The 24,905-nt window shown below is 42.2% G+C and overlaps 1 protein-coding gene across 5 annotated transcripts in view; it reads right to left on the reverse strand.

The window, feature by feature from the left end:
• Positions 1-23,070, reverse strand: part of FER (FER tyrosine kinase) — a 203,155-nt gene extending 180,085 nt beyond the window's left edge. For 4 of the 5 annotated variants that reach the window (XR_012635484.1, XR_012635485.1, XM_074931319.1 and 1 more), the window contains exons 1-2: positions 23,037-23,070; positions 9,442-9,550 (exon numbers count right to left, since the gene is read on the reverse strand). The gene's annotated coding sequence lies outside the window, so the exon portion shown is untranslated. Of the gene's footprint in view, positions 1-9,441; positions 9,551-19,757; positions 19,847-23,036 lie in introns of those variants that run through there. The other variant, XM_074931318.1, reaches the window with a different exon arrangement.
• Positions 23,071-24,905: the final 1,835 nt, after the last annotated feature.

Below are 24,905 nucleotides of genomic sequence, written 5' to 3' on the forward strand. Positions count from 1 at the left end.
AAGCTGGTGCAGAGCCTGGAGCACAGGTCGTATGGGGAGCGGCTGAGGGAACTGGGGGTGTTTAGTCTGGAGGAGGCTGAGGGGAGACCTCATTGCCCTCTACAGCTCCCTGAAAGGAGGGTGCAGAGAGCTGGGCATGAGTCTTTTTAACCAAGTAACAAGCGACAGGACAAGAGGTAATGGCCTCAAGTTGCACCAGGGAAGGCATGCTGATTTAGGCCCTGCGGGGACCGGAGACCACATTGCCATTATCAGTCCCCCCACCGTCAGAACAAGTAGGGCACAAACCCTGGAGTTGAAATAAGAAGAAATTTAATACAACAGTGTAATAAACAATCTGAACAACAATAATAGCAATAATAACAACAATAAACAGTAACAACAGTAATCAAGACAAAAGATATACAAAGAAATACCACTGTGAACACAGCCAGCACACTGCACGTGCTTCCTGCAACCAAAGCCACAAAAGAAAGCTTCCTGCGCTGCCGCGCCGGAACTAACATCAGCATGGTATGAATAACCTGGCTGGAGATTCTTTCCCCCTCTCTCTCTCTGCTGGGGAAACTTAACCTTATCCTAGCTGAACCAGGACATAATCCACCCCTTTATTCTATACCATCTCCGTCATGTCCAGCTGCCATTTAACAGTTAACAATAACAAAACAACAATTAACAAAGGCACAGCATAATTCACGGCATGTTGTCACCCAGAATCAAGTCCCCTGTGGTACGCATCGGACCTCTCCATCATTCTGCATCACCCACCAGGTACACCCAGGTCCTTCGGCAAAAGCAATCCCGTGGATGGGTTTGCCTTTACCTTTGCCTGGCGCAGGACTAAACCAGACCATTTTTCCCACTATATTACTCATGCGCACCACAGGGACTTTATCCCCATCTACAGCACGTGGAGGTTTTGACTGAGCCGGGCCAGCTCGACTGGCAGATCCTCTTGTGTTGACTAGCCAGGTGGCCTTTGCTAGATGCATGTCCCAGTCTTTGAAGGTCCCACCTCCCAGTGCTTTCAATGTGGTTTTTAACAGTCCATTGTAGCACTCGATCTTCCCAGAGGCTGGTGCGTGGTAGGGGATATGGTAGACCCACTCGATGCCGTGTTCTTCTGCCCAGGCATTTATGAGGTTGTTTTGGAAGTGGGTGCCGTTGTCTGACTCAATTCTCTCTGGGGTGCCGTGTCGCCACAGGACTTGGGTTTCAAGGCCCAGGATGGTGTTTCGGGAGGTGGTGTGGGGTGCTGGGTAAGTTTCCAGCCATCCAGTGGTGACTTCCACCATTGTGAGCACGTGGCGCTTCCTGTGGCGGGTCTGTGGCAGTGTGATGTAGTCGATCTGCCAGGCCTCTCCATATCTATATTTCAGCCATCGCTCTCCATTTCACTGGGGCTTCACCCGCTTGGCATGTTTGATTGCAGCACACGTCTCACATCCATGGATGATCTCTGCAATGGTGTCAGTGGTGAGGTCCACCCCTCGATCTCGAGCCCACCTGTATGTTGCATCTCTACCTAGGTGGCCTGAGGTCTCATGGGCTCACCGGGCTATGAACAGTTCACCTTTGTATTGCCAGTCCAAATCCACCTGAGCCACTCTAATCTTAGCAGCTTGGTCTGCCTACTGGATGTGTCCATGTTCATCAGTGGCCCGACAAGTGCGTACATGGGCATCCACATGGCGCACCTTCACAACGAGGTTTTCCATATGGGCTGCAATGTCCTGCCATACTTCTGCAGTCCAGACAGTTTTACCCTTACGTTGACAGTTGCTCTGTTTCAATTGCTGCAACCATTTCCACAGGGTATTTGCCACCACCTACGAGTCACTGTAAAGGTAGAGCCTCCCCAACTTTTCCCGCTCAGCAATATCCAAAACAAGCCGGATGGTTTTCACCTCTGCGAACTGGCTCGATTCACCCTGACCCTCAGCAACTTCAGTGACCCGTCGTGTGGGACTCCACACAGCAGCCTTCCATTGTCGATGTTTTCCCATAATGCGACAAGACCCATCAGTGAACAGGGCATATCGCTTCTCCTCATCCGGCAGCTCGTTATATGGTGGGGCCTCCTTAGCACGTGTCACCTCCTGTTCTGGTGACATCCCTGAATCTTTGCTCTCCAACCAATTCATGATTATCTCTAATATCCCTGGGCAGCTGGGGTTCCCTAGTTGAGCCCGCTGTGTTATCAACGCAACCCATTTACTCCACGTGGCATTTGTTGCGTGAAGTGTGGAGGAAGCCTTTCCTTTGAACATCCACCCCAGCACCGGCAGTCAGGGTGCCAGGAGGAGCTGTGTTTCAGTGCCGACCACTTCTGAGGCAGCCCAAACTCCTTCGTACGCTGCCAGTATCTCCTTCTCAGTTGGTGTATAATTAGCTTCAGAGCCTTTGTATCCCCGGCTCCAAAAGCCTAGAGGTCGGCCTTGGGTTTCCCCAGGTGCTCTCTGCCAGAGGCTCCAGGTAGGGCCATTCTCCCCGGCTGCGGTGTAGAGCATGTTCTTAACCTCCTGCCCTTACTTGACTGGCCTGAGGGCTACTGCTTGAGCAATGTCCCCTTTAATTTGTTCACAGGATTGTTGTTGCTCAGGGCCCCATTCAAAATCGTTCTTCTTACGGGTTACGTGGTAGAGAGGGCTCACAATCAGGCTGTAGTTCGGGATGTGCATCCTCCAGAACCCCACAGCGCTCAGGAAAGACTGAGTCTCCTTTTTAGAGGTTGGTGGGGCCATGACTGTTATCTTGTTTATCACCTCCATTGGGATGTGGCGACGCCCATCTTGCCATTTTATTCCTAGGCATTGAATTTCCCTTGCAGGCCCCTTAACTTTCTTTTGCTTAATGGCAAAGCCGGCCTTCAGGAGGATTTCATGATTTTCTTCCCTTTCTCAAAGACTTCCTGGGCTGTGTCCCCCCATACAATGATGTCATCAATGTACTGCAGGTGTTCTGGAGCCCCACCTTTCTCCAGTGCAGTATGGACCAGTCCATGGCAAATGGTGGAGCTGTGGTTCCACCCCTGGGGCAATCAATTCCAGGTGTACTGGATGCCTCTCCAAGTGAACGCAAACTATGGCCTGCACTCTGGTGCTATCGGAATGGAGAAGAACGCGTTAGCAATGTCAGTCGTGGCATACCACTTGGCTGCCTTAGATTCCAGTTCATACTGGAGCTCTAGCATGTCCGGCACTGCAGCACTCATTGCTGGCGTAACTTCATTCAGGCCATGGTAGTCCACAGTTAGCCTCCACTCGCCATTAGGCTTTCTCACTGGCCATATAGGGCTGTTGAAGGGTGAGTGAGATTTGCTGATCACCTTCTGGATTTCTAGTTGACAGATCAGCTGATGGATGGGGACCAGGGAATCTGGGTTGGGGCGGTACTGCCGCCGGTGCACCGTCCTGGTAGCAATCGGCACTCGCTGCTCCTCTACCTTAAGCCGCCCCACCACTGAGGGATCCTCCGAGAGGCCGGGTAAGGTGGACAACTGTTCAACCTCCTCTAGGGCAGCTACACCAAAAGCCCACCGGTACCCTTTTGGGTCTCTGAAGTACCCTCTCCTGAGGTAGTCTATGCCCAGGATGCACGGGGCATCTGGGCCAGTCACAATGGGGTGCTTATGCCAGTCCTTCCCAGTCAGGCTCACTTCAGCTTCCAGTAGGTTCAGCTGTTGGGATCCCCCTGTCACTCCGGAGATGCAGATGGATTCAACCCCACTGTAGCTCGATGGCATCAGGGTGCACTGTGCGCCAGTGTCCACCAAAGCCTGATATTCTTGTGGGTCTGACGTGCCAGGCCATCGGATCCACACTGTCCAGTAAATCTGATTATCCCTTTCCTCCACCTGGCTGGAGGCAGGGCCCCTCTAATCCTTCTCAGCATCACTCACTTCTTGTAAGAATGATTCACTGGTCCCCTCAAGAGGGTCAGACATAACGTTGGCCATTCTGTTCTGTCTGAGGGATTTCTGACTGGACACTGGAGCTGCGCTTTTCTTGCAGGACTCCCCTTTGTGATGGTCTTCCCTTCCAGCTGCTCTACTCGTGCAGCTAGGGCGGCAGTGGGCTGTCCATCCCACCTCCTCATGTTTTCTCCATGGTCGTGGAGGAAAAACCACAGTGTGCCTCGTGGTGTGTACCTTCTGCTGCCTTTCTCTTCGGTGGGGAAACGTTTACTTCTAATGGCTGAGACATCAGCCCGTGCAGGTGGAATGTAGAACATTTCCTCTTCCATTTTCTGGACCCTCTGAGACAGTTCCTCCACAGCTGAGACCCAGGAATGTTGAGATGAAGGGAGATTTCCCTCCTATTGCCGAGCTTGCCAACCACTCCATCCACTGTTAGAGTGTGTGTGTCTGTCCACCAGGACACTATTGCCAATGCTTTCGAGTGTGCTTCTGGTGCACTGTTCAGGAACTTTCGCCACATCAGGTGTGTGCAAGGGGCCTGATCTGGGTCCATGGGTGACTGGTCATCATTCAGATCACCATAGATCATCTCAAACACAGCCAGTTCCCTGAGGTTCTGGATGCCTTTCTTAATGTTGGTCCATTTGCTTAGCTGACATAGGATATCATCCTTGTAGGGGTGCCTCTCCCTTACACTGAGCAGGAGTCGCTTCCAAAGGCTGAGGGTTTGAGTCTGTTTCCCTATTTCCGCCTTGGCCAAAGATCCCAGCTGCTTGGCCTCTCTCCCCTCCATCTCAAAAGCACTGGCTCCAGTGTCCCAGCATCGGAGCAGCCAGGTGCAAATCTGCTCGCCTCCCAGGCGGCCGAAATCTCTCTGTATATCTTGCAACTCAGTCAGGGATAGAGATCAGACCATCACCTCTGGCCCTTCCTCCTGTTCCGTGCTGGGTGTTGCTCATCCCCATCCCCCACTTTGCGAGCTGACTTTCTGGTATATTTTGTTTTCTGTATCGGGGCGACTGATACCGGCACTGGCTGGCTCTCTGGCCCAGTCGCTGTGCTGGTGGAGGCAACTGATACTGACTCTGCCTTGTCGTCGTCCGTCCGTCCGTCCCGTGTCCCACCCCCCCCCCCCCCCCCCGCCTAGCTGCTCTACCAGTAAATTGACTCTCAGAGCCTGCAGCCCTTTCTCCCCCTTGAGGACAGTGGGTGGTATTAAAGAGGACACGGTAGGCATGGGCAAGTCCCCAACAAATTTCAGCAAGTTGTGTCTCCTGGGTTTTGCCAGGTTGGTAACACACCCTTTCTAAGCACTCCATCAGCTTTTCAGGGCTCTGCATTTGTTCGGGAGTGAAATTCCTAAGCATTGGAAGTGAGCACCAAGTCAGGCCTTTGCCCATCTTTTCCCACACCCCTTGACACTCACTACTATCTCGTGGCAGGTTTCTGGGCACTGCTATTGTTAGAGAAGTGCCACATGGCCCAAAACCAGATCTGGCAGGCATTCAGAAAGCATTGTGCCACAATCACACTGGCCTGCAGGCTCCAAGGATAACTGAAACTCTCAAAACCGAGAGGATCTCTTCCCCTGGCTCACCCACAGAGGGGGTGAGACCCCCTAACAAAAGCCCAGGCAGCAAACAGGTACCGGCCCGCCCCCACAAATAGCGATACAAACACATTATAAGCAGTCAGTAGCCTGTATAACAAAACAATCCCCGTTATACATTTTCCACCAACAACAAACACCAGCACTGGGATCATGCACTGGATATAAGGATTAATCCAGCCCCACCATGCAAGCAAGTGGAGCATGCATTGCAAACATTTTCTTATCAAACAGTACAAATATAAACAGAAAAAAACTGCAACCAGTAGATTGCTCCAACACACTCTGGTCAGGGTCTGTCCCTTTTTGAGCCTTATTTCAACCCTCTTGTGCCCCACGTTGGTGCACCAAAGAAGGCTGTGCTGGTTTAGGCCCTGCCAGGACTGGAGACCATGTTGCCGTTGTCCCCCTCCCCACCCTCAGACCGAGCAGGACACAAACTCCGGGGTTGAAATAGGAAGAAATTTAATATAACAGTGTAATAAACAATCTGAACAACAATAATAGCAATAATAACAACAATAAACAGTAATAACAGTAAACAAGACCAAAGATATACAGAGAAATACCACAGCGAACACAGGCAGCCCATCAGGCGTGCTTCCCTCCACCAAAGCCACAAAGGAAAGCTTCCCGCACTGCCACACCGGACCTGACATCAGCATGGTATGAATAACCTGGCTGAAGATCCCTTCCTCCTGCTGGGGAAACTTAACCCTATCCTAGATGAATCAGGACAGAAGGTTTAGACTAGATATTAGGAAGTAATTCTTTACAGAAGGGGTTGTTGGGCATTGGAATGTGCTGCCCAGGGCAGTGATGGAGTCCCCATCCCTGGAGGTGTTTAAGAGTCGGGTCAACATAGTGCTTCGGGTTATGCTGTAATTGGGAACTGTCAGTGCTAGGTTAATAGGTGGACTAGATGATCTTCAAGGTCCTTTCTAACCTAGTTGATTCTGTGATTAGATCTTTTCCAATTACACTAAAATATACCTGAGTACATAGACAAAAATTCTACACCTACGAGACTCTGGGCTTTGTTTTAAATTATTCCGTTCACCGTGACAGAAGCAGCACAGCAAAATTCGTTTTGCAAAAGTGATAAAATCCTGATTCAGTAAGACTAACAAGCATAAAGTCTCAGAGCTGATGATTCCCAACTCAGTAAGCCAGCCACCACGTCTTCCTTGTAAATTAAGAAAATGTTCAACCAAGACATTCAGCAAAACTCAAATGCCCCATAGCGCGTAGCAAAGAAGTGGTGATCCGAGACCTAAGCTACTTAACTGCCAATAAGCTAAAAATCAATACTTTTAACTGAAACCACTTTTAATTTTGTAAAATTTTCAACACTTTTTAACACTTTCTAACACCTGAAAATGGTACAGATCACACAGTCACTTACTCAAAATTAAAACTATAAGAATTAACAAACACGTGAATGGTCTTCTATGCAACCCGTATGTCAAATACGCAAAAAACACAAGCACATTTCAAAAGATCAGTGTTTAAAAAGACAGTATCTGGCAGCAACAGAGACAAGTATTTTTCCAAATTTGGTATCTCCCTGTTTAGTGTGCATAGATGACTTAACAGCTGAGACACTTTTACAGGGTCAGACCAATATAATAGAATATTTCTGTTGGAAGGGACATACAAAGATCATCTGGTCACAATGATCCATTTAGATCAGCACGTTGTCTCCAACCATGGCACCAGGAGATAGTGTTTAAGGACAGCAGACAGTTGGGCTGCTATTTGTCATGTGATCCTCCTTGTGTTCCCCACGTTCACAGCTACTGGATTATGGAAGAAATACTAACAGTCCCAGTTTTTTGGCTTTATCATGCAACATTACAATGCTCACACTGAATATCTAAGACAAAGACAGATATCCATCCAGATTTTGTAACCACAGACTACTGAGAAAACTGAGTAGTGCAACAAAACCTGAATCAAGAAAAGATTTACTGTGAAACCAGTAGGAGATTTGGGGAGTCTGAGACACAAACATATTTTCTACTCCCATGTTGAAAAGATGAAAATACAGTGTGAAAGATCTTTCTCAGAAAAAACATGGCAGAGTATTTTATCTTGAAGGAAAAAAACAGAGATGGCATCAGCAGATAGATGGAGAATTGATGACAACAAACATATGATATGCTTCCAGAATTGCTTACTCTTTTACTGTGAAAAGATCTTTCATATTTCTGGCAGATACCCATGGGGTTTATCTCTGTTTCCACACATTAACAAAGCTTGCATAATTTGACATGCCAATGAAGTCTCAAACTGAATAATAGCATGTTTTGTAAAAGTAATGAAATCCCAGTGGCAACAAATAGGATAAATGAGTTTCAGCTAGGTTGGTGGGGGTTTTTTTGAAATGTGATACATATGTTGCTATAAAAATTACTGTATATGCAAATTAGTCAATCAATATTTGGTAAGCTTTAACAGTTAAAACATGTCTCAGAGCCAATTCCAAGAAAGTAACACTTACTTTCTTTTTAGAGTCACTCTCAAAATAACAAACTAATTACTGACAGGAAGTAAATACTCAGTGTACATTTAATAATATACTGTGAATGAGCAACCAGGCCTTGAACAGTTCTAAATTTAAGCATAGTTACCGAAGACAGTTTATGACTTGTCTCAACCACCACCACCACAGCAATAGTCAGATTCTGAATGAAGCAATGTTAAATTTTGTCAACATGACAGTGAGAAATTTCCATGACAATCACCTAATTTTTCAATACTGTAACACTTCCTTTCAGCAAATAAAGCCAATACTCCAGTATTAATAGTCTTTCTGGATTCCAGCAACAACACTGAAAAAAGTACTTACTTCTCATAGCGAATCTACATTTAATTTAAAAATTGCAATCTGACCATACCACAGATCAAAGGTCCCATGTGTCTTGTGTGTCTGACAATGACCAAAATCAAATGAGCAGGGAAGAACAGAGCACATATATAGCAATACTTTCCCAGGATGTTCTCCTGCCTTATAACAACTGGCACCTTCTGTTATATATTGCCATGAAATGTACCCAAGACAGTGACTGTTAAATCTTAAAATAACAATGGATCTACATGCATCACTTGGAACTAATGGCTTCACAGTATTAACTGCAAGGTAGGCAACTGATAAACCATGAACCAGAAGTACATCTGGCCCCCAGTTAAATTCAGAACAGGTAAGCACAACACACATCATGACCCTCGAAAAGGAAGAATATGGAAGGTGCACAGTATGCAGAGAGCATCCCACTCTTGATCTGTCAAGTCCCTTGCTCCTAAATCTGTATGGGCTCCAAATCACTTAGCATGGCTTATATTTTGCAGACCCTTTCTAGAGACATTAAGAATATTGCAAAATCAGAAAAGGCAGATGACTTCAATTCAGGAGATAAATCCTCAAATACAAAGCTTCTGTACTGATTTAAAAGCAATTTTATTTCAGGTTATCAATTTGTTAGACACTCCATCTCAATTTCTGGATGTGAGGTTTATAGTATATCCCATTAAAACAATGAAATAAATAATTTTTATCCCTCCATCCACATCTTAAATAAAAATTAGATTGTTAAGCAATTGGCATTTCTGTTTTTGTAGGATCTACTCCTGGAACATAGAAGACAATGAAACATAAAACACATGCTTAACCTACCATTTGTTTACACTAACTACATATTCAGAATATTATCTGCATATGGATATGCATGGTATGGAAAATAAATTAGCTGAATTAATGCTTCTATAGAGCTATTGCCATCAATAAGCATCCAAAGTGGTAATCTAAAGCTATACTGTTCATTTTAAAACTGGTCTGAAGTATTAGTCCACTCAAGGCAAAATAAGCAGCATATTTTCAGGGAGTCTTTTCTGTAAAACACAGCTCACATACCTTAAAAAATTTTCCAGAAGAAATTATCCTTAGTGCACCTCTCTATGTCAGCAGCTACTTCTTCTGATTTTTACTTCCTGAAATACACTTTTTTTTTTTCCTGGGATCTCTGTGAAAGAGAAACAGATCAAACTTTTTGTTTATTATTTCAGCATTTTAAAATACATTGCAAAACTTAAACTTAGGTAAATTGCTTTGCATTTTCAAATTTCAAATTATTACCAGAAGACAGATTTTTTTAAAAAAAGAAACAAGAGTTCAAGAAAACCAAAAGAACATACTACTCAAAAGACTGCAAGTAGTAGTATGCTATCACTTCACATGCACAATTTTGGGGGAAGGAATAATTTTGTCCCTACACATGTAGCCAAAGATTTTTTTAAGTTCTTGGAATTTCTTATGATACAATGTACTGTAGCTGGAAAATAAGTTAATTTCATTTGTTTCTGAACTTTGCCCTTGGCAAAACAAAAAGGAAGCCCATTAAGAGGTAAAACAAAAGCATGGAAGACCAAAATTCATTGTATGAAAGACAAACTTAGTAGCAGTCTTCTCACTAGACTGTAAGAAAACATGAAAAAGGGACCAATCAAGACAAAGATTTCTTAAATTACTAATTACTTCAATGTCTAGAATAGTATGTGGTCAGAAAGTTAAAACGGCTGCAGCACTAAAATTTCAAACTGTTAATTCTGGACTGCAGTGTAGGTGAAGCAAACTGCAACAGAAAGACAGATCTTTCAGGTTCTATATTAAGAAGTATATAAAATAAAAAATAACAAGAAAAAGGTTTTGCATATAGCTTACAAGTGCAAGGTATACTACATAAGCTGCAGCATTAAATATTCACTCACAATCTCATAGCAGAATACCTCATCTAAAGTTAAATCTTAGATTCAGTATTAGTTTAGCAATTCAATAGCAATTCAACATTAGTTTAGCAATGCTCTTGTTAGAAAAGACACATTAGGCAAAACTGTAAGACAGACACAGTGTGTATGCATAAAAGAGAACTGTTTTCAAGATCTCCACTATTTAAAACAAAGCACTAATCATGGACCTATTTACAAAATCTTACAAAGGCATAGTTTTAGTTTTAGTTATATATAGTCATATTCAAGCAGACATTACTTAGTATTCCTTTCTGGTTATTTAGTGATGTTGTAGAAAGTGCTGCCTAATATAAAACTTCCATTCTCCATGATAAAAAATAGGAAAGACTGTAAGTGATGCTTACATTCAGTTACTGCAAAGAAAGAGCAGCTATGCAAGCAGATATGAAAGGAGAAAAACAAATGCCCCACATTTTTAATAATAGATACAAAAATACTTGTGGCAAAGCTGCAAAGCCCAAGAGAAAGTCTTTGCCAGCAAAAAAAAATAAAAACGTAAGCAAAACATTATAGTAAATTTGGCTCCAATCCTCCCATCACAAATACAAACCAGCTGGAAACACCAGAATATCACTAAACAGGAACACATTTTAGACCCTTTTCCTGGTTCAAATAGGACTCGTGAAAGTAAAACACATGCTACCACCAGCACCTGGGCACATTCAGATTTCAAGCCGATGTTAAAGAACTGCATATGGTAAAATGAACTACTTATGAAAATTCCCTTTATTAAATGATACAACATATTGGAGCCACTTAAACACAAACTGTATCTTCTGCTCGCTACACACAGACAAAAAGCACACTTTTTTTTTAGAGAAATACTCCATCACATGTTATGATGGAGAATTTTGTTTGTCAATATAAAAATAAAATGCAAACCAAACTTTTCTTCAGAATTCCCGTTACTACTGACTTTTTATCTATGTATATATTTTCATCTGCACACAGGTCATTAGTAGAATTTAAAACTGGTAAAACAAGTCCAACACTGGTCTCATTGATAGACGTACACTAGCTAGTACGTGAAGTATAATAAATGTTTGCCAGTGAACTACACAGCCATCTGTAAGAGAGAAATAAAATGTTACAAAATTCTCATTGCTATTTCTGAGATCGAACGTAGCAGAATCTGATGGTTAGAGACAGCTTGCTACCTCAATACCATAAACACTAGATAATGAAGATATAAAAGAAAAAAATAAAATAGAGAAGAAAACCTATGTGATCTGTTTTCTGAAATTACTGCCAAGCCAGTCAAAGCCAGTCACACAACAGATTGTCTTTAGACCGGAGATATATTGAGAGGCATTCTCTCAAAATGAAGCATCAGAGGAGCATTTAAAAATATCAGTTTAATAGTAAGAATTCACCAGAGCCAGATACTATTTAGCTGAAGTGTTAAAGCATCAAATATGAAAATGTCAAACTATTAATTCTTCAAAAATTTAGGCTTAAGGTGACCTAAATAAAAAGGTCTGGAAAGTAGAAAGTTTTCCAAGATTGACAAGGTAATCAGGAGAAGTACAACAAAGACAGCCTGACTTCCATACTGGGCAAGGTGGTTAAAACCATAGAGAAGAACTTGTAGACTGAAATAATAGGGAGAAAAGAAACAGCACAGCATTTATAGAGGAAAATCATGCTTCACAACTTCATGAGTTCTTTGAAAGAATCAAGGATAGTGTGGATACTGTTGGAACCAGTTGTGAACAAGACTTTTAAAAACTTTCTCTTGATATATCTCATAGGAAGCCGTTACAAAATTTAACACCTTGCTGGGTAAGATTTAAGAGACAAAGATTCACAGGGGAGACAGAAGTCTCATGAGAATCTGTGCCAGGATTTGGGAGTATCTATCATTTCAGGTATCATCTGTGTTTACATTTGCAAATTATACAAAATTATTATAAGCAACCCAAAATGACACATCATTAAAAAATTTGCAGAAGAACCCCAGAATACTGAGCAACAAGAAAATAAAACAGATGAAGTCACATATTAGTAAATGCAATATAACACACTGGGAGAGAGAACTCTACATTATTTAATGCCACTACCAGAAAAAAGTCTGGTAGTCTCTGAACATGTATCTTCAAAAACTTTTGTTTAGTGCTTTGAAGTGGTCAGGTTAGGAACCATTCAGAATATCAAATCTTTTTTTTAAATGAAGAGAAGAGAGAACATAACATATTCTTACACTGCTGATACATTTGTGGTGTTCCCCTATCTTCAAATTATTCTATCTCATGAAGAATGTAAAGCACAAAAAAAGTATAGGTAATATTGATCAGAGTATGAAGCAGCTTCTGCACAAGAAAGTAGAGAGAATTTTTCAGCTCACAAATTAGGTAAGTATGATGGGCTGTCAGATCAAAGTACAAAAAAAATAATCATGATAGTACAAAGTGACATGGTATGTCAGATATCTGAAGTGTTTCCCAGAAGAACATGGCAACATCAAATGAAATTTTTAAAAGTTGCTCCTAAGTACTTATTTGCCTAGTAAATAACAGAGAATTCAATGGCTGAAGACATTTTTGAGACCAAGAAACAAACAGGTTCAAAAATTATGATAAAAATTCATGAAAAAAAAAATCTGTTGAACAACAGAACTTCCATCTCTAAATGGATGTCTCTAAATGCAAAAGCAGGGTGGGAACTCTTATTCTACGTTTATGCCAACAGTCCTTTCTTACCTGACAATAGCAAGTACTGAGCTACTTGAATTCACTTGATCACATACATACATCTCACTCTCACGCTTACCCCTGCAGCTGTGTGAAGACCAGTTTTCCCTAACAGCTGTTGCAGCTGTGATCTTATTAAAAATACATGCAAATAAGAAGTAGTAAGCTCTATGGAAGAAGAGGATTTACACTTGCCAATAGTACAAAAACAAAAAACCAAGCAAAAACTAAACCAGATAAAAGCCGAGAAAACTACCCTCAGACCCTCTGCTTAGAATTACAAGATACACTTCCTTTTTTGGATGTAGTTTTCATTTACCTGTTGGAGTTCTTCTCACATATGCAAATGGTAGTAACAGACATGATGGAAGTAAGTCACTAACTCTCAGGTAGGTGTAAGGCCTATAAAGACACCATCTAATTATTTTCCCTTCCACCAAAGTGCTCCATATGCTTACCTATGGCAGAAAGATTTTTGTCAAGACTCAGTCTTCTCTCTGATCTAGAATTCCTTTGCCCTTAGCAAATGGAAGAAGTTTCTCAATGACCAAATCTCACCTTTCCCTTGGCATGACCAAGAAATAGAGAAGAGACTACCCTTTTCTTTGCAACCTGAATATCCTATGCTTTGACTAACCTATTCTAATTCTTTCAATCTTCCATCTGAAATAATTTTCTAGACCACTGTTATCCGCTTAACACACTCAAATTGGTCCCCAATTGGTTAAAGTTCAGAACCTAAAACTAGGGTACTGTAGGCTCCATCAACCTGAGAAGAACAGAGAGATTACTCCACATTACATTTGAGCTCCAGCCCAAATGCTTTAACCTCTTCCCAATAGCATGATACTGTGTCCTTGGTTTGTGATCCAAATATTCCCAGTACCTTTCCACAGTACTGCACCTTACCCTGTTTCTTCCTCCATCACATTCTCATTCAGTCCAGTCTACAGACAGTATGTTGCTTTTGTGCTGACACCCTGGCTTTGTTCCAGATGATGTCTTCCATTTGCCAAGATTATTCTAAATAGTAATCTCACTCTCCACCACATGTGCAGTTGTTCTCAGCTCCACATGGCCTGAAAACTGCCTCGGCATGCCCTTTATTTTATTGTCTCAGGCATCCTGTAAAAAATGTGCAGTGGGAAGATCTGCACTTGGTAGTAAACCATGTGGTAAGTGTTCCTTAGGTGCAGTTACTCAACCAGTTTTGCTTAGACCCTGTAGAAGTTACTACCTCACAGTCACAGGTAAATAGCAAGGCAGGTGCCGGAGACTGAATCTCACCATGCAGAAGAGTAAAAGAAGGTGAAGGTAGCTAAGAGTAGCAGAGTTCTGCTCTGTAGCAGAAATGGCTCTGCTACAGAGCAGAGCTAGGCTGGCTACCACAAGTCACACCACACGGTCACTGTGCCTCAAGACTCAGTGCTGTGTTCTTGCTATGTCTGGAAAAGGCAGTGCTGCATACAAAACAGCAGACAAACACGCATCTTGCTTTCAAAGCGTAAATTCACCTCGTTTCCTGTTACCTTCCATGTGCTTAGAAATAAAGAACGCTTTCCTTCCTGTACTTTTCCAGGAATTAAACTTTCCTTAAATTAAGTTCCAGACTGCAAAGAAAGCCAAAGAAAAGCACATCCTCAAGAGAATACCTGGCCAAAGAATTTTCACTGAACTCTCAATTCTGCTGTGTTGCAACATTTATCTCCACAGTAAAACTTAACATAAAAATGGATTGAGTAGAATGAGGCTGATCAAAATAATTTTCATGTGGCAGGCACTGTGCTCCGGTACTTTCAATGCTGTTAAAAGTTCTACTGGCTAAGGACTATTCTAGAATTACAAAAAAAAAAAAAAAAAAAAAGAAAAAAGAAAAAAAAAAGTAATGATAAAATGACTGAAAATTGGCCACAAATTGAAAAAAACTAAATACACACATCAGTGATTCAGGCTTGTTTGAAGTGTATATTATATAGTGTATTAAAAAACTTCTGAACAAATGAGCAACAAGACAAAGTATTGCATTTTCAAGAGATTTCTTAGTTTAGGTGAACAGTGAAGATAGAAACAACTGCTAGGAAAGGTAGCAGCAAGAGTCAACACTGAAATTAAAAAGTAGCTGTAGTAGTCTTGTCTCTAATGAGTTAGTCTGTGCACACTTGTATCCTCACTGATTTCTTTCGTTCAATTAGATGCCAACACCTCCAGTTCAAAGGTAGGAAGCAGTCTTCCTTATTTAAAAAAAAAAAAACTAAACCTCTGAAGGTAACATTTAATACCTTGATATCCATCTGGCTTGAGATAAATGCATGGCAAGTCATAATGAACATACACACCCTAAAAACAAAAAAATCCAGGCGCAAACACTCAATCCCAAGGCCACCTACTGAAGTAATCTCTTCAGGGAAGACAGAGAAGAGAACACTGACACAGTACTGAGGGTCTCTCATCATCATAAAACACCACATAAGACTCCTTCAAAATATTTTAGGTCCCAAACCTCTTCTAGCAACTGCCTTTGAACATTTCAACTTTGAAATCCAGAATACTACTAGGAGCTTCTTCCAGGAGCACTCTATTACCTCTTGAATTCTAAGGACAGCCATAGACAAACAGAAATCTACAGGAAGTGAAACACTTCTAAAAGTCTAGAGGCAGTTTAATTTCTTCCTATGGCCCAACATCAGCCAGAATTTCTAGCTGCAGCCAAAACAGTAAGATTAAAAATCTGCCTTTGGTCTGTAATATATGACTATATAGGTCTCCTCAGGAGAAACAAAATCGAGTATTTACACTTTATATTTCAGGAGAAACTCAATCCCAAGTATTTGCAGCTCTTTGAAAAGAAATTCAAAGAATAATCAGGGTGATGCTTCTTCTTTCCTTCTTCACTATACTAATTATACCCTTTTGGTTCATTAAACCCTACCTAGTTAATTCACTGTTCATTCAGTCTTCTTGAGTTCACTTAATTTCCTTGGCACCACTGTGTCACATTTCATGTAGTTCAATTACACAGGATTCTGAACAGAAAACCAGTTCACAAGGAACACAGGTGCAGGAGGAAGAGTGCCCTGTCCCTTCCCAACAGCTGTTATTCCAAAATGTTACGTTGTGGGAAACAGAACTGTGCTTCAGTGAAAGGTGTTACCTCAATTCTTTGACATTTCTCAGACTGAATGACCTTTCTTTTGCGCTTCATCCCCTAAAAGATACTGAGGTAACTGTTAAATGGGATACAGTTACTCTCACTATGAAGGTAGAGTCCCCAGAACGAAAGATGACTGAACTATGTATTTACACTTTCTGAAATACTTGAAGTGCATAATAAATTTTAATACATACATTTTACAAATATATACCAAAGCTAACTTTTCAAGATAGAGAAACCTACCTTAATTTTTTAGATCCATCACCAGACTTCCCACTTACAAAGAACCCTCCTTCTGAAGGGTATTATTCTCATTTGAAAATGTATAAATTGATCAAGCTTTAGTTAATGGAGATTATAACAAACAGAAGTTGTGGATGTTTAGCCTCACAGGTGTCTAGCAAAATGGCACTGAAGTACACATGAACAAAAAAAAAAGTATTTTTGGATTCTTCAGGTGGAAACTTATTTGCATACATAAGATACAGCCTAACTGATCTTTATTTTAAGGTATTATTTTTTATTCCCAATCTTTCACTCTGCCTATAAGTAGTAGTATTTTCAGAAATGGTACCAAGCAGCTAACTTCTCATTTACAAGGCCAATGTTCTTCAGCACCGTTCATGGATACTCTTCAGAAAAAAAAAAAAAAATTAGGGGTGATAATAATGTTTGTATTGTAGGCAAGGGATATTTAGGTCCCACAGAATTCTTGCCTTACTGTACTATGAGACAGTTGAAGGGAATTTGACTGACTGCATCTTTAAACCTGAAATTCCAATTTAATCTGAGAAAAATTCTGTAGAAGGTACACAAGCCACACTGTAATAATAGTCCAATGTTAACAACCACCTGCTTAACCACTGCTTAGTAAGTAGCAGCTCCCACCCACTGAAAGCAGACTAACCATATCCATACTACAAACACCTGCATCTTTACTGGGCTCCCCAAGTCTGGCTGGGGGGGCTTTGGTGATGAAATACTACAGTTCAAGAGATCACCATGTCACAGCCCATCAGAATGATGTTTCAGTAGCATGATACACAGGGTACGCACTTTATAGGAACAAGAAGCCTTAAGTTTGCAGACACAAGACATACAGGGATAGAATGCCTCCAGAAGACTGGTCTGTGTAGGACACAAATCTGCTGCAGTATGTATCCATCTTGTGGCTGGAGCAGAGCCTGGAGAAAACAATCCCCGTCAGTTGTGAGCAGGTTTCCTTTCAGAGGGTACCAGCTGGCTCCAGGAGAACAGAGTTAGAAAGCATGCAGCACAGAAAACTAAGAGGCCATGGAGGAAGGCAAGGATTGAACCAAACAGATTCTGACCTCAATAAAGATATAATTATCTCCTCATATAAAAAAGAATAATTTAGATAACTTGATCTAGAAGCCAATTAAATTTGTTAAAGTAGTAGCTTCAAATTTACTTTACATATTTACCGATGAGAGATTTCCCACTCTGATTTCAATATTCATCTAATCCAACTTGGTATTAAAGGCTTTCCTCTAGCATCCTTACAGACCTTTAACTCTTTACAACTTTTCGGTTTTTTGGCTGTGCATTTCAACTGTATGTGGTAAATTAGGCACCTCCTTTAATCTGGTAAACTTCAGTTATCACATCTGCTGAACTACTAAAGAACCATATTATGGAAATTATGGAAAATATATTCTCCTTGAGAAAAAAAACACACCATTCAAAGCATTAACATACAACAAATATAATCATACCAACAATAAACAAGTGTGTGTTTTTCTGATTCCATGCTTTATAACTTTCAATCAGTTAAAAGTTTCTCCAAAGTTGTATGAATTTCCTTAAAACTGGCTACAAAAGCAATTCTCACAACATTTTGTGGCAGATAGCACAATTGTTTCAAAATACCATTATTTACAATGTTTCAGATATCCTATTTTAAAACTTAGCCACTTCACTTATCTGCACCCCTTATCTGGAATTCCAATACAGATACTGTGGGGTACCATTTTACATTCATGAACATTTCAAAGCAGAAGCCACAACTAGGAAGTCAGATGCTATGAAAGAAACCCAAAACATTACAGAAAGTTTTAGCATAATTCACAAAAGCAGTATTTTAATAGACACAGTGGCAGTACACTACACTAAACAGGTTTTTAAAAACTTAAGACAATTTAACAGCATATAGGACAAGCTTTAGACATTCAAAGATTAAGGTTTATCTTAAGACCCTATTTGTTCACCAAGGGTGAATTTTCTGATTTACTAGCCCAGCAGCTAACAACCTCCACCAGCTGAGCCATTATTAATGTTAGTTGTCTGAGTATTACAGCACCAAACATTCAGTAAAATTACTCCTGCCTTTATTAAATAACCATTAAATATTTCTCACTCCAGTCTGTTTTGTACTGAAAAACCCCAACTTATTACTGCCATTCTCAGTTCAAACAGCAAACATTATAAACGTCACGATGAACCCTGTAAATTACAATATGTTGTCAATGTATGAAATAAGATTTTCCAATTTTTCTAAAGCAGAAAGTAGGCATAAACAGAGCTGAAGAAAAACGGCAGAGCTGACAATAAGAGATTCACAAATTGCGGATGAAAACTTAAATGCCATCCTAACTTTGGAATATACATTATGTGATCATGTATACTCCCACAGTGCTTTAGTCCATAAATGCCTGACTCGTTTATTACAGAGGATGGAGTGCTCTGGGGATGGTTCAGAATTCTGTCAGAAGGGCTCACTGTCACAACTCTTGTCAGGCTCATTGCTGTCACTGTACGTCTCCCAGTTTCTAAACAGGCAATTTCAGGGAACAAAATGCTCATGATTAATGCACTTTACTGCTATTTTGAATTCTATTTCTGCTTCTGGCAAAGAGTGTTTACATAATATGCAACAATTCACAAACTTTTCACAGGTCATCCCTACTTAAAAGGTAATTGATTTTTTTATTAGGTCTTAAATATGGTAATTTATTTTGATGCTTAAGCTTAATTTCTTAATGTCTCAGCTCCTCATGATAAAATAAATAGCTTCCAAAACAATACTGTGAAAAAAACGTCATGAGACTCTAAGATCAAATGATGAGAGAGCTTGCAAAAGGATGGTCTTCAGACCAAGATTTGAATACCATATAGAAAAATGCCTAATACATAATAAACTATTAAGTAGTTATTCGTTAAGTATTTTCACTACTAGCACTTAGTAAGACAGGGTTCCAAATGGACTACAGTATTGTGCAAACAATATTGTAAATCATATCCAGAAGGCAGAGTAGACATGCAATGGTTTTATTTCTCTCTAAACAGTTGAAAGTTTCATGTGATCATCTTTATAGAGAGCTGTATCACAGAAACATCTCATAGTACACAACTACAGCTGTTTCTCCACATTCACCATATCAACAACGTAAGGGCAAGATTTGGCCCAGGTAGTAACTCTCCCCCCAGCAGAAAATAAGAGCAACTATATCACAAAGCCTAGCAAAATACCCTCAAGTTCATAACATAGACAAGATTAAGCAGCCAGAGCTGTGTTCTAACAAGCTGACTAATACATCGAAAAGATCAGGAATTCTGACAAACCTGTACAACTGGACAGAAAACAAGTCACTGAGTAGTGCAGTTACGAGTATGGAGAGTTGCCTCTACACACTTCTAGGACGATCATCTGTGTGTCGTGAGCAGGTTAGTAGCAAGATCAAGTGAGGGACAGAAAGTCTGAAATTAGATGTGGTTAAATCGTTTTTGCATTTTCCCTCTAGTGTAGAAAGGCAGCAATACAAATGAAGCTGGTGACTAAAAGAGCAAATGGTAAACTGAAATCCAAAATCGAATGATGTTATAAAGTGCAATTCACTCAGATTAATAACAGCATTAAATCTTAATTTATTAGGAGTTTATTTTTATCATCAGCAGGGAGACACACAGGACTGAAAAAAATCCCTATTACTGCAGATTCATTACACTCAAAACCAACCTGAACTCTGCCTTTAAATTTGCAGGAAGAATTAGAAAAGATTACAGTCATGCTCTCAAATATTATTTCATGCTACAAGATGACAGGAATCAAAATCCTCCATCCCATGAAGCTGTCCTAAAGGGAGAAAAAAACACCACCACGAAAAAAGCCATTTTGGACACACCCTTTTTAGGAACCACTTCCAAAACTTCCTATGCGCTGTACATGACCACACATGTAGCTATTAAAAAGAAAGGTAACTATCTTCCTTTAAATGCCAGAAACAAAGCTACAAATTCCACCGATTCACTACTAAAAACTTTCCATAATAAAGCTTCCCGAAGAAATACTACAGTTACCTAACACAAATGTCATACAGCAGAAACTTGCTGCTTATTTACTATTTTAAACCCTTTAACTCTCTAATAAAAAGAATACTCAACAATTCCAAGACTATCTCTACTGTATAATAAATCTAAGTATTCAAAATCCATTTTTATAGGGCAAATACATCAACACTATAATTAACACAGTACTAAGTGGACAGTTTTATCTTAAAATGGAAGCATATATGCAATTTACTTCCCGCTGGAATGAACTTAGGTTTTCCTGTCTCCTCTTGCTGCTTTTCCTTCCCCTCAAGCAAAAGAACCCCCTTTCCTTTTCCTAGACCCACTTCCCACACACTGCAAAAAAAAAACCGTCCCTGTGAAGGGATGACCTCATGCTGCTAGCCCATCTCCTTGTATGGAGCAACTCTGGGCTTGCTGCCAGCTTTCTCCGCCTTCAGGCTGACTTGGCAACATACCTCCCTTCACCCTGCCCCTTCCCAGCTGAAAACAGATCGGGACGCGGCAGCAAGCGGAGGGGCAACCCGGGCCAGGAAGAGGGGGTCTCCGCATGGACAAGGAACAGACGGGCAGGCGCCTGCCCTGGACTCGCGTCTGGCATAAGCCTACTTCGTATCACCAAAACACCTCTTCTCTCCATTTCGTGAAGAACTAAACTGAACTCTGGACATTCTTAGGTACAGAAATACATCCTGTGTTACCTAACTGCAGTGCAATCCCACGTAACTGAACCTCGCTTCCCCGTGTTAAACGTCTTTATTCCAGTGAAGCAAATGTTACCTCTCCCCCTCTCTTCACAAAGACCCATTTTATCATCCTTTGTATCACTCCACTTTAAAACCCTTCCACCCCTTCAGCCTGTCTTTCCTTTAAGTGCCTCCTCAGAATGATTTCTACATGATCACTTTATACACTGGCAATCCAAATACCAACCCAGGAAGAACTCTCCTTTGATAGACTCAGTTCTGACATGACGTTATAATTGTAGGAAAGCATGAAAGGATCTTGGTGATAGTTAACAGAGCTTTTGCACAGCTAAAAAGCAACCTTGTACATCCAAGACTTGACCTTCCCCTTGAAATCGACCCAAAGCTCAATTCTTCTGGGGTTAAAGTTTCATATTATTTTAAATCTGTAACAGTACTGACAATTTGCTTCCACATATTAGTAAGGAATTTATAAAAGCAGAGAAGATAGCTTTTTCTCACAACAATAATCATTACTGTAACAACATATATGTCCATCACTTGCAATTTAGTTCGACCGTGAGCAGAAGTATGAATGCCCCACTTCCTTGAGTCTTCCAAAGACTAGCACATACGTGTAGTACACTCTATCAGTCGTCTATTTATTACATTTAGTAGGTACAATTAACTAAAAATAATACCCTGAAAATTTTTCTGATCAAAAAGTTTCAGATGCCACTCAGGTTTTTCTTACAACCCAACTTGTTAAATAAAGTGGCATTAAAATACAGGAGAGCATCAAAGCCACTTTGTGTAAGTTTGTTGCAAAGTGGGTAAAAGTTACATCAACTGCTTGGAATTCACTGGTCCTTTCTCACATATGATGAGTTGGCTTGTTTAAAAGTATAATGAAGTCCTAGGTGTTTACATAGAATGTGTCACTTCCAAGGGTATACGCTCCTGTAAATTCAAACGAAATAGAAACATACTCCAACATGAAAAGGGATGTTTAATGCCCTTCTATATATTTTGTTCTCAAATACCAAATATGTGAACATTTAGCACCCCTCTAGATACCAAGGCTTAAAAAGGCATATGAAAAAAGCCAGGACAGTAGAACTAAGAAGGTCCTATCTATGCAGGCTCTAAATCTAATGTATAAGTTAAGAAAGTTGCTAACTTGTACAGCATTGTCACTGGAGGGGAGAGAAGAAAATAAACTAGAAGAAGGGGCTTTGCACTTCTGGGGGGCGGGCGCGGGGCGAGGCACACATCACAAAGTTCCAAGCGCTGGCTGACACGTCCTCCCGTTATTCGCAGCAGTTATAGACCAGCCGAAGCACAGAAGGGGAACAGACATGCCGGGCTCTGGCGAGAACTGGCGCCGTAGGAACCGGACCGAGGCAGCCCTTTGGCTCCCCTCGCCCTCTAGCCCGGACTACGGCCAGCCCGGGGATCCGGCCCGATGCCGCGAATGGCCCCGCTCCCCCGGCCCGACGGCAGCCCCGAGGGCGGGGATCCGCACCCGCCGCGATGCCTGCCCCGCCGGGGCGGAGCCGCCGCCGGGCGACAGGCGCCCCTGACGTCTCCCTGCGCCACCGCCGCGGGAGGCGGCCGGATGCCGCCGCCCCTCGGAGGAGAACGCGAGCGGCGCCGGTGCCCGCCCCGCCCTGCCTGCCCGAAGGTAAATCCCCGCGCGGGGCCTACCCGTGCCCCCCGCACCCGCTGCCCGCTGAGCGGGCGGGCGAGCGGACGGGTGGACAGGACACGGCAAGAGGTGGTGTCGGCCACCTCCCGGCCCGGGGGCCGCTCCCGAGGCGCGGACACAGGCGGCCGCACCACCGCGTCGCACACGGTACCCACCTACCTGACAAGCCGAGCCCCCTCCGCCACTGCGGGCGTCACGGCCCCACCAGCGCCACGTGACCGGCGCGGGCCAGTCAGCGCCAGGCTCCCCTCTCCCTCCCAGCCAATCCGGGCTCTCCCCGCCTCCCGGTGACGCGCTGCAGCTGGCGGCCAGTCAGCGAGGGAACGTGCGCTGCCGCTGCCGCCTCCCGGCGCGGGGGGACGGCGCCATTGGAAGGGAGTCGTGGCGCTCCGGGAGGGCGGGGCTGCCTCGCCCCGCTCCTCCTCCAGCGCGTGCTGCGTCCGTTTCCCAGCAACAGTTTTCCTCGCAACTTCTTATTTTGAAAGATACGCCTAGGAATACCTGAGGGTTAGTGGAGAATGGGCACACAAGACTAGATTCAAGGTGTAATAACTCGTAAGGAATATTTACGTAACTACAACACTACGATACAATGTACTCTGTGTTGAAACTTTGCCCATAGCTCCTGTGCTGTTAACTACTTGATCGTGGAAATGTAGATGCAAACATAAGAAAAATGTATGAGACTAAAACATGTCAAATCCTGAGCAAATAACTGCCGGACATCACATCTTAGGGGCAGATAGACAAGGAGTCTGATGTTTTATTACCTTGTCGACTTAGGGTCAGGAACATGTAACGAGAAGAAGAAAAAAAAAAAAATGAAAGGGAAAAGAAGGGAGAAAAGAGGAAAAAAAGAAGGAGAAAAAGAAAACGGGAAACAAGAGCTACTATTGTGACACTAATTTGAGAGGTTTAGGGAAAACACGAATATTAAAGTGTTGTACATTATCTTTTGTGACAGATTGTGTTGCAAATTAAAAATTCATTTTAATTAAGTAGTAATAACAAAGTCTGATACCACGGTGCATTTCATACATACAGAACGACATAAGAATTCCATAACAGATCAGATTAGAGTTACAGACTGTACTGGGTCTGGCTGAACTGGAATTGGTTTTCCCCTATAGCAGCCCTCACGGTGCTGTGGTTTATGCTGGGAGCTGGCAGGGTGTTGATAGCACCCTGGTGTTGTGGCTGCTGCTGAGCAGTGCTCACACAGCACCAAGGCTCTTTCTGACATTTCCCCCAGTGGGACGGGGTGGGCAAGATCTTGGGAGGGGACACAGCCAGGACAGCTGACCCGAACCAACCAAAGGGATATTCCAGACCATGTGACGTCTGCTCAGTATAAAGCTGGGAGAAAGGAGGAAGGGGGTGGGGTCACCCTTGGTCCTCCCAGGCAACCACTACGTGTATCGGAGCCCCCTGCATCCTGAGAAGGCCCGACATTGCCTCTTTATGGGAACTAGAGAATAAATCTGGGGTTTTTTGCTTCTGCGTGCGGACTTCTGCTTTGTTTTGCTTATATTAAAACTGCTTTTGTTTTACCCACAAGGGTTGGTATATCTTATTTTCTTTCCCCTCTTTGCCCTGTTGAGAAAACAAGGGGAAGTGGGGGGAAGTGATAGAGCAACTTGGTGGGTACCTGGCATTTAGTCAAACCACCACACAGACAAATACCCTTTCTCAAGGGGCTGCCAGTTGCTGGTATTTAGGAAGGAGTCTGAAAACCAGGGTGTTATCAGAGCAATCATATTCCAATCCACAAAGTGTTTAAAAATCACTAGTGAAATTTTGCTGTGTGCAGTTTTCTACCTTAGTTTACGCCATTTATGCCTTTTTCTTCCAAAACATCTTACAGAAATAATTTCCTTTATTTAGCTGTTTATCAAATAAGAAAGTATTACATTCTTTTGTACCTCACCCATATGCACCTTGAGGCAAGTTGAGACCTATATACAGTTAGAATCAAGTTTGCATAATACTACAAAAAAACAATTAAATTATAGTAGAAAGTGGGGTTTT

This window comes from Athene noctua, chromosome Z (genome assembly GCF_965140245.1).
Source record: "Athene noctua chromosome Z, bAthNoc1.hap1.1, whole genome shotgun sequence".
In the NCBI taxonomy this organism is placed as follows: Eukaryota; Metazoa; Chordata; class Aves; order Strigiformes; family Strigidae; genus Athene; species Athene noctua.